This window comes from Oncorhynchus masou, chromosome 26, assembly GCF_036934945.1.
Source record: "Oncorhynchus masou masou isolate Uvic2021 chromosome 26, UVic_Omas_1.1, whole genome shotgun sequence".
Classification (NCBI taxonomy): Eukaryota; Metazoa; Chordata; class Actinopteri; order Salmoniformes; family Salmonidae; genus Oncorhynchus; species Oncorhynchus masou.
Window position 1 is genome coordinate 4,903,347 of NC_088237.1, and position 9,954 is coordinate 4,913,300.

At 41.8% G+C, this 9,954-nt stretch overlaps 2 protein-coding genes across 7 annotated transcripts in view; one reads left to right on the forward strand and one right to left on the reverse strand.

Annotated features, from left to right (window-relative positions):
- LOC135514668 (stromal interaction molecule 1-like) overlaps positions 1 to 872 on the reverse strand; it is a 138,969-nt gene extending 138,097 nt beyond the window's left edge. For all 6 annotated transcript variants that reach the window (XR_010451715.1, XM_064938167.1, XM_064938164.1 and 3 more), the window contains exon 1: positions 490 to 872. The gene's annotated coding sequence lies outside the window, so the exon portion shown is untranslated. The remainder of the gene's footprint in view (positions 1 to 489) is intronic.
- A 544-nt stretch (positions 873 to 1,416) lies between these two features.
- LOC135514670 (rho-related GTP-binding protein RhoG-like) overlaps positions 1,417 to 9,954 on the forward strand; it is a 25,073-nt gene continuing 16,535 nt past the window's right edge. The window contains exon 1 of the mRNA XM_064938170.1: positions 1,417 to 1,527. The gene's annotated coding sequence lies outside the window, so the exon portion shown is untranslated. The remainder of the gene's footprint in view (positions 1,528 to 9,954) is intronic.

The window sequence follows — 9,954 nt, forward strand, 5'->3', positions numbered from 1 at the left end:
GGTGCTCTGAGTGCAAAACAAATAAACTAGGCTAGCAGTGTTATTGGAAGTATTATTGAAACATTCAATGAAACTTTTATGGAGTTATTAAAAAAAACACTATAAATTTCCATTCTATAGTAAACCATGGTAAAACGTTCTCAGAAACTCAATGCAACCTAAAAATGAATGATCCCCAGACAGGCGAAACTTTCCCTTCCATTCACAGAACATTTAAAAGTTACGTTTTACCGGTCAGGAAACGTATGGCTTAGTTCCCAGAACTAATGGGGAAACCAAAAAATACGTTCCAACAACTTCCAAGGAACCAAATGTGCTAGCTGGGAAGTGACACAAACGTAGCCAGACAATAAGCATATCCCAGTAAATAAGCGATGCCAGTGTAAACAAAGTAACAACCTTCGATGTATACCTAATAATAACTCGGTATTCAATGTCAAAGCGCAACTTTCCATCTCCATTTTACTACGTCGTCGTTGGGAAACTCACCTTTACAACTTGGGATATCCTATGAGGTATGCAGCTGCTGTCTTACGATCCCCAACACAGTAAAGTCCTCTGGAGTTTCTGTGTACTGTGACTAGATATTGTCCAGTCCTTTTGTGTCGTCCATTTGAAATCAGTTTTAATATAGGTCCACTCGGAGTGCGATGTCTGATGTCGCCCCTGTCTTCGCGCGGAGAGTAGGCACTGCACTGTATGGGGTAGACTAAACTATACCTAATCGAGATCAGTTTACTTCGAACAGCTCATTCCCCTCTCACCAGAATACAGTTTTATATCATCTCCAACTTGTCCTCTGGATATGATCTGTGGATAATATACTGTCGTACACCGAGTGCGCTCCACACGGAGCGCGGAAGCCACCTTCAGGATTTACCTAAAAAGTGCACTTCATTCTGGGGTTCTTTTTCTATCCGAACTGTCACTAAACTCAAACGGCAAAACCCCTTCCAGCACTTAACCCCTCTAGTAGGCCTATAAACATAACTTTTATCTGGTAAATGCTGGGGCCTATGTCTATCCTATTTAACTATACTGAACACACACTTTATTTATGTTGTTTTCTTTGTGACTAGCAATGTGCATTAACTGCTATAAATGCATAAAGATGGTATTTAACGAATTCGTTCATATATATATATATGAACGAATTCGTTAAATACCATCTTTATGCATATATATATATATATGTGTGTGAGCAATTACCTACAAAATATAATCTTTATGATAACTTTTATTAGGATGTACAAAACAATTGTAGGCCGAGGCTAATAATCTAACTATGGTTCTCAGTCAGAGTCGCATCCTCAGCTCAGCGGCTATTCGCCAACAAATAAACTTCCTCAAACTTCACCAAAGCCGTTTCATACACTTCCTCTCCTCTCCGCAAATGAACCGACTTCCTTCATAACGCAACCCCGCCCGCCCGACTGACTGACAACACAAGACAACGAAGATCCATCCGCTCCTCGGGCGTCTGACCAATTCTGCCACAGCGAAGGAGAGGAGGAAGGACTATGTTAGGTGAGTTTTTGACCCAAGACTGCTTACTTATTATACCTAATCGGAAATGAATAGGCTGGGACTACTATACCTTTTAAACTGTGTAACGTAGCCTAAATGCTGCGAGTTATTCGACAACAAATGTTGTTTGGCTTCCCATAAACTCTACTGGGTTTGACTCCGAGATGTCCAGCTTTCTGTCTGGAGCCTCTCCGTTATCATTTAGACGTTTGCTACAGGCTAGCGTCAGTTATTATTATTATTGTGTTTTACTCATAAGATCGAGGGACCAACTACTCCCTAAGAATGTTGACATGTCTTCTACACTCACTTGTTTAGGGGTGTTCTGTGTGTGTGTGTGTGTGTGTGTGTGTGTGTGTGTGTGTGTGTGTGTGTGTGTGTGTGTGTGTGTGTGTGTGTGTGTGTGTGTGTGTGTGTCCATGAGAGTGCATGTGTGTGTGGTTTTCAATCATCTGTATCATCTCCTATCACCAGAAACAGATGTGAAATCATTCATTGAATAGTCACTCAGACAATCACACAGTTTGATGGTTTCATGTTATGTGGAAATAGAATTGAGAGTGAAATGACTGACTTTCCACCAAAATGTCCATAAATAATTGTCCTTGCACCACCCACCCTCCAATATGTATTCTTTCTGTATACTCCAATAATACAGGGAGATATACAGGAGGGCAAACCTGCTGTTTGAGTATGGTGGTGGTGGTATTTTCACACTCTACTCGGACAGTTTGATGTGGTTCGATACCTGAAACCTTTTGTGGGGAAGGAAGGAGTGGGGGAATGAGGGGGGTAAGGAGGGAGGAAAAGAGGAAAGGAGGAAAGGAAGAAGGGAATATTGAGTTCTGTGTTTGGACAGCTGTTTGTCTTACAGCTCAGTCCTCAATGATTTTAACAGCCACCAAGAGGTGGTCATAACACACATTATAACATACTTCAAACATATACACACCAACTAGTTGATGTCTGCCTGGACCACATACAAGATAAAGTACATACTTAAATGATATATAGCCGTTGTATATACAGTTGAAGTCGGGAGTTTACATACACTTAGGTTGGAGTCATTAAAACTCGTTTTTCAACCACTCCATAAATTTCTTGTTAACAAACTATAGTTTTGGCAAATCGGTTAGGACATCTACTTTGTGCATGACACAAGTCATTTTTCCAACAATTGTTTACAGACAGATTATTTCACTTATAATTCACTGTATCACAATTCCAGTGGGTCAGAAGATTACATACACTAAATTGACTGTGCTTTTTAACAGCTTGGAAAATTCCAGAAAATTATGTCATGGCTTTAGACGCTTCTGATAGGCTAATTGACAGGCTAATTAATTTGAGTCATTTGGAGATATACCTATGGATGTATTTCAATGCCTACCTTCAAACTCAGTGCCTCTTTGCTTGACATCATGGGAAAATCAAAGGAAATCAGCCAAGACCTCAGAAAAAAATGTAGACCTCCACAAGTCTGGTACATCCTTGGGAGCAATTTCGAAATACCTGAAGGTACCACGTTCATCTGTACAAACAGTAGTACGCCAGTTTAAACACCATGGGACCACGCAGCCATCATACCTCTCAGGAAGGAGACGCGTTCTGTCTCCAAGAGATGAACGTACTTGGGTGCGAAAAGGATCTTGTGAAGATGCTGGAGGAAACAGATAAAAAAGTATCTATATCCACAGTAAAACGAGTCATATATCGACATAACCTGAAAGGCCACTCAGCAAGGAAGAAGCTACCGCTCCAAAACCTCCATAAAAAGCCAGACTACAGTTTGCACCTGCACATGGGGACAAAGATCATACTTTTTGGAGAAATGTTCTCTGGACTGATGAAACAAAAATAGAACTGTTTGGCCATATTGACCATCATTATGTTTGGAGGAAAAAGGGGGAGGCTTGAAAGCCAAAGACACCCTCCCAAACGTGAAACACGGGGGTGGCAGCATCATGTTGTGGGGATGCTTTTCTGCAGGAGGGACTGGTGCACTTCACAAAATAGATGGCATCATGAGGTAAGAAAATTATGTGGATATATTGAAGCAACATCTCAAGACATCAGTCAGGAAGTTAAAGCTTGGTCGCAAATGGGTCTTCCAAATGGACAATGACCCCAAGCATACTTCCAAAGTTGTGGCAAAATGGCTTAAGGACAACAAAGTCAAAGTATTAGAAGTGGCCATCACAAAGCCCTGACCTCAATCCTATAGAACATTTGTGGGCAGAACTGAAAAAGCGTGTGCGAGCAAGGAGGCCTACAAACCTGACTCATTTACACCAGCTCTGTCAGGAGGAATGGGCCAAAATTCACCCAACTTATTGTGGGAAGCTTGTGGAAGGCTACCCGAAACGTTTGACCCAAGTGAAACATTTAAAGGCAATGCTACCAAATACTAATTGAGTGTATGTAAACTTCTGACCCACTGGGAATGTGATGAAAAAAATCAGAGCTGAAATAAATTCTCTACTGTTATTCTGACATTTCACATTCTTAAAATATAGTGGTGATCCTAACTGACCTAAGACAGGGAATTGTTAAAAACTGAGTTTAAATGTATTTGGCGAAGGTGTATGTAAACTTCCGACTTCAACTGTAGCCATTGTTGTTTTACGAATTCCGGATTGCCCCTTTAACCGCTAGTCACTTTGGATGAGTAAATGGTTGCTAAATGACCATATTGTTGACGTGATTACTCTATGAGCTGTGGGTTGACTCTGGCAACCGACCCAACTAGGCCTGTCCCTCAGGACATCTAGCCCTTCCTGTTTCACTTTCTCACACCGCTAGTTCACTCTCCTCGGGCCTTGCTTGTAAATGCTGTGAACGACACACACACACACACACACACACACACGTTCTCTCTCGCTCGCGCACACAATTATACTGAGTACACACCAAAGTGGTAGTGCCCGGACTCATGTTCTTTAAAAGTGAGCATTAACAGGCATACCAACATCATGCTGTCTCTACCTTATTCCCTTTATATTGCACTATTTTTGACCAGGACCCATAGGCACTATATTAGGGTGCCATTTGGGATGCATCCTTTGTCGCTGTTTGTTATATGTTGCTGCTGTGAATGCAAGCCTTTCAGTTCAGCCCTTAAAGGAACAATCTGTAACTTTCATATCCAGTCTCAAGGTCTCTCTCTCTGAATGTTTATTCTCCTCTGTGTCTCTCTTCTTTCCACTCTGCATCCTCTCTCTCTCTTTCCTTCCCTCTCTCACTCTGACTGTAGCTTAGTGCTGCTGGGGACTGTTAGTGTGTGTAACATGCTGAGTAGATCAGGTAGGAACCTGCATCCACGTGCGCCATTGTATGCATGTTGATTTTGTCCATCCACACCAGACGTGATCAAGACATGCAGGTTGAAATATCAAAATTAACTGACTCAACTGCACTATGAATACAAAAGTATTTGAACACCCCTTCAAATTGGTGGATTTGGCTATTTCAGCCCCACCCGTTACTGACAGGTGTATAAAATCGAGCACACAAATCATGTGTTCTCTACTCCGACAATTAATCCACGGACAAAAGGGGTAACATAGTTCGTTTCTAGTAATCTCTCCTCCGTCAGTCTTGTTGTTGTTCTTCTTCTTCTGTGGACTTTACATGGCAGTTGGCAACCAACTTTAAGATGCATTACCAGTACCAACTGGTTTGGAGTGTGGACTTCAGATTTGCTTTCAATCAACCACGTGGGTATATGCTCCTAAAAACCAGCGAGGAGATGGAAGAGCCAGGACTTGCAGTTTGGATGAAATTATTGAATAATATTAGAAATCAAGGTAAGACCCAAGTGCAGACTGTGTGAAGTAATGAAGTTTATTGAAACAACAGGGGCAGGCAAACGACAGGTCAAGGCAGGCAAGGGTCGATAATCCAGAGTAGAGGCCAAGGTACAGGACGGCAGGCAGGCTCAGAGTCAGGCAAGAGTCAAAAACCAGGAGGACGAGGAAAAAGAGACACTAGGGAAAACAGGAGCTGAGACAAAATGCTGGTAGGCTTGAACAAACTGTAAAACAGAGACAGAAAACACAGGTATAAATACCCAGGGGATAATGGGGAAGATGGGCGACACCTGGAGGGGGGTGGAGACAAGCACAAGGACAGGTGAAACAGATCAGGGCATGACAGAATAACATGTATGTGTCCATTTATTTTGCATCGCTCGCACACCCACCCACCACAGGCAGTGTGGTCAGCATGCTGACTAGACCAGGTAGGAACGTGCATCATCGTGTGCATTTGTCCATCAACACCAGAAGCGATCAGGACATGCAGGTTGAAATATCAAAATTAACTCTGAACAACCTAAACTCAGCATGAAAATAAACGTCCTCTCACTGTCAACTGCGTTCATTTTCAGCAAACTTAACATGTGTAAATATTTGTATGAACATGACAAGATTCAACAGCTGAGACAAACTGAACAAGTTCCACAGACATGTGACTAACAGAAATTAAACAATGTGTCCCTGAACAAAGGGGGGGAGGGGGGTTAAAATCAAAGTAACAGTCAGTAACTGGTGTGGCCACCAGCTGCATTATGTACTGCAGCGCATCTCCTCATCATGGACTGCACCATATTTGCCAGTTCTTGCTGTGAGATGTTACCGCACTCTTCCACCAAGGCACCTGCAAGTTCCCGGACATCTCTGGGGGGGGGGGGGATGGCCCACCCTCCGATCCAACATGTCCCAGACAAGCTCAAAGGGATTTCTTTTTTTGCTGAGTTAATATTAATTTGGGGACAGGTCAAAACGCATGAAACATTCATGGCCATTTAGCTAGCTTGCTGTTGCTAGCTAATTTGTCCTAGGATATAAACATTGGGTTGTTATTTTACCTGAAATGCACAAGGTCTTCTACTCCGGCAATTAATCCATAGATTCTAGTCTCCTCATTCAGTCTTTTTCATCTTCTTCTTCTTCTTTGGACTTTATATGGCCAACCAACTTTAAGGTGCATTACCACCACCAACTGGACAGGAGTCTGGACCTCAGTTCAGCTTTCAATCACCCATGTGGTTATATGCTCCTAAAAACGAATGAGATTGGAGAGGCGGGACTTGCAGCGCCTCAAGCGTCAAAATTAGAACCAAGTTCTATTTTAGCGCCTGGCTACACAGACGCACATTGACGCATGCAAACAGTTTGGATGAAATGATTGAATAACATGTATGTGTACATTTATTTTGCAACGCTCGCGCATCCAACGTGGGCGGTGTGGTCAGCATGTAAGGGAAGAAGTGGAGTGGTAAAGTAACGTCCTGTCTTACTTCTCCTTTCATCTCTCTCTTTCAATGAAGTTGTAATCTGCGGTGAGGAGGACGTGTGAGCTTTTGCGTGAGCTTCTTTAACACCCTATTCCTTATATGGGTCATTCTACATAAGTGGTGCACACTGGGGGTTGATTTCTTTCTCATTTATATCCTATTTTTCCCCAAACTTTCAGAGCACATATTCCAACATATGTCAGGTAGACATATATATTACTTACACTGTTTGTATTTGAAATATTTCCTTACCACCCCACCAAATTTGTCACTAGCGAAATGTTGTGAAAAAGCTGTAATAAAGGGAGAACCGCACAGTAGGGATAATTTTGATTAACCTTATTTTACAGATTCATTGTACACATTGTATTTGAATACTAAATTAACAAAATAGTAAAAACAATTTTTAAACTGATTTTCAAAACCTTTACATTTCATTGAGAATTAGAATCACTTTTGTTCTCTGTAAAATGTTCAATGTTGATTGTAAGAATCTGAAATTGGTTGATTAATTGACTTACTTATGCATCTAATTCATTATATTGTTAGACGTAATGGTTGGAACCGGTTCAAGAAAACAGAACCAAAAACAGACACGGAACAGGGTGCGAAAATTATTATTTTAAAAGCTTGTAAACTGGATAATATCATCATTTTACATTCCATAAATGTTTTTCTAGTCCCACAAAAAAATGTGATTGGACTCTAGAGCAGTGGAAACTAGTTCTCTGGAGTGATGAATCATGCTTCACCACCCTGATGTACTGGGCCGTACGCACTATCCTCTGTAGTACCTTGCAGTCGGAGGCCGAGCAGTTGCCATACCAGGCAGTGATGCAACCAGTCAGGATGCTCTCGATGGTGCAGCTGTAGAACTTTTTGAGGATCTGAGGACCCATGCCAAATCTTTTCAGTCTCCTGAGGGGGTATATGCTTTGCTGTGCCCCCTTCATGACTGTGTTAGTGTGTTTTGACCATGATAGTTTGTTGTTGATGTGGACACCAAGGAACTTGAAACTCACAACCTGCTCTAAAGCCACGTCGATGAGAATGGGGGCGTGCTCTGTCCTCTTTTTCCTGTAGTCCACAATCATCTCCTTGGTCTTGTTCACGTTGAGGGAGAGGTTATTGTCCTGGCACCACATTGCCAGGTCTCTGACCTCCTCCCTATAGGCTGCCTCATTGTTGTCGGTGATCAGGCCTACCACTGTTGTGTCATCTGTAAACTTAATGATGGTTTTGGAGTCGTGCCTGGCCGTGCAGTCATGAGTGAACAGGGAGTACAGGAGGGGACTGAGCACGCACCCCTGAGGGGCTCTCGTGCTGAGGATCAACATGGCGGATGTGTTGTTATCTACCCTTATCACCTAGGGGCAACCCGTCAGGAAGTCCAGGATCCAGTTGCAGAGGGAGGTGTTTAGTCCCAGGGTCCTATGGTGTTGAACGCTGAGCTCTAGTTAATGAATAGCATTCTTACATAGGTGTTCCTTTTGTCCAGGTGGGAAAGGGCAGTGTGGAATCCGTGGATCTCTGGATCTGTTGGGGCGATATTCAAATTGAAGTGGGTCTAGGGTTTCTGGGATAATGGTGTTAATATGAGCGATGACCAGCAGGATGTTCTACAATGCTGGAAGGCTAATTGATTCTACAGTCTTTAAATATGTGTGTTTCGGTGGGACAGCATTTTTTAGAGAAAGATGTTTGAAAAATAAAGAAATCTACTAATTAGATTATTATCTTTCAATGTAATAATAGAATAACTCAACATGTTCTATTGAAATAATAGTGTTAAAAAATGTTCAATCAAGTGTATTTATGAAGCCCTTCTTAGATCAGCTGATATATCAAAGTGCTGTACAGAAACCCAGCCTAAAACCCCAAACAGCAAGCAATGCAGGTGTAAAAGCATGGTGGATAGCAAAAAACTCCCATAGAATAATCACAGTGATTGTCGAGGGTGCAACAGGTCAGCACCTCAGGAGAGGAGAGGAGAGGAGAGGAGAGTAGAGGAGAGGAGAGGAGAGGAGAGGAAATGTACAGTGTGTCATCCGCATAGCAGTGAAAGTTAACATTATGTTTTCGAATGACATCCCCAAGAGGTAAACTATATAGTGAAAACAATAGTGGTCCTAAAACGGAAACCTTGGGGAACACTGAAATTTACAGTTCATTTGTCAGAGGACAAACCATTCACAGAGACAAACTGATATCTTTCCGACAGCTAAGATCTAAACCAGGCCAGAACTTGTCCGTGTAGACCAATTTGGGTTTCCGATCTCTCCAAAAGAATGTGGTGATCGATGGTATCAAAAGCAGCACTAAGGTCTGATGGTTTGATGCAAAGCCTCGGTCTGATGCCATTAAAAGGTAATTTACCACCTTCACAAGTGCAGTCTCAGTGCTGTGATGGGGTCTAAGACCAGACAGAAGCATTTCGTATACATTGTTTGTCTTCAGGAAGGCAGTGAGTTGCTGTGCTACAGCCTTTTCTAAAAATTTTGAGAGGAATGGGAGATTCGATATAGGCCGATAGTTTTTTATATTTTCTGGGTCAAGGTTTGGCTTTTTCAAGAGGCTTTATTTCTGCCACTTTTAGTGAGTTTGGTACACATCCGGTGGATAGAGAGCCATTTATTATGTTCAACTTAGGAGAGCCAAGCACAGGAAGCAGCTCTTTCAGTAGTTTAGTTGGAATAGGGTCCAGTATGCAGCTTGAAGGTTTAGAGGCTATGATTATTTTCATCATTGTATCAAGAGATATAGTACTTAAACACTTGAGTGTCTCTCTTGATCCTTGGTCCTAGCAGAGTTGTGCAGACTCAGGACAACTGATTTCATATGTTCTCATGTTCTGAGCAAGGAACTTAAACATTAGCTTTTTTACATGGCACATATTGCACTTTTACTTTCTTCTCCAACACTTTGTTTTTGCATTATTTAAAACAAATTGAATGTTTCATTATTTATTTGAGGCTATTGATGTATTATATTAAGTTAAAATAAGTGTTCATTCAGTATTGTTGTAATTGTCATTCTTACAAATACTTTTAAATTATTATATATTTTTTTAAATCGTCTGATTAATCGGTATCGGCTTTTTTGGGGGCCCTCCAATAATCGGTATCGGCGTT